Here is a 337-nt window from a genome sequence, read left to right on the forward strand (position 1 = left end):
ACTTCCATCTAAAGATCCTTTTCAGTTCTTAACTGAATTCTTGCAGATATGTGATACTGTTAAGACTAATGGAGTAGATCCTGAAGTCTACAGGCTCATGCTTTTCCCTTTTGCTGTAAGAGACAGAGCTAGATTATGGTTGGATTCTCAACCCAAAGACAGCTTGAACTCTTGGGATAAGCTGGTCACGGCTTTCTTAGCCAAGTACTTTCCTCCTCAAAAGCTGAGCAAGCTTAGAGCTGATGTTCAAACCTTCAGACAGAAGGAAGGTGAATCCCTCTATGAAGCTTGGGAAAGATACAAACAGTTGACCAAAAAGTGTCCTTCTGACATGCTT

The 337-nt window shown here is 41.5% G+C and overlaps 1 non-coding gene across 1 annotated transcript; it reads right to left on the bottom strand.

The window, feature by feature from the left end:
• Positions 1-229: 229 nt before the first annotated feature.
• LOC148578281 (small nucleolar RNA R71) lies at positions 230-337 on the bottom strand. Its single transcript, XR_015903159.1, has one exon. It is a non-coding gene; the product is annotated as a small nucleolar RNA R71 (small nucleolar RNA).

The sequence above is a fragment of the Arachis ipaensis genome, chromosome B1 (assembly GCF_059453495.1).
Source record: "Arachis ipaensis isolate K30076 ecotype BB chromosome B1, ASM5945349v1, whole genome shotgun sequence".
In the NCBI taxonomy this organism is placed as follows: domain Eukaryota; kingdom Viridiplantae; phylum Streptophyta; class Magnoliopsida; order Fabales; family Fabaceae; genus Arachis; species Arachis ipaensis.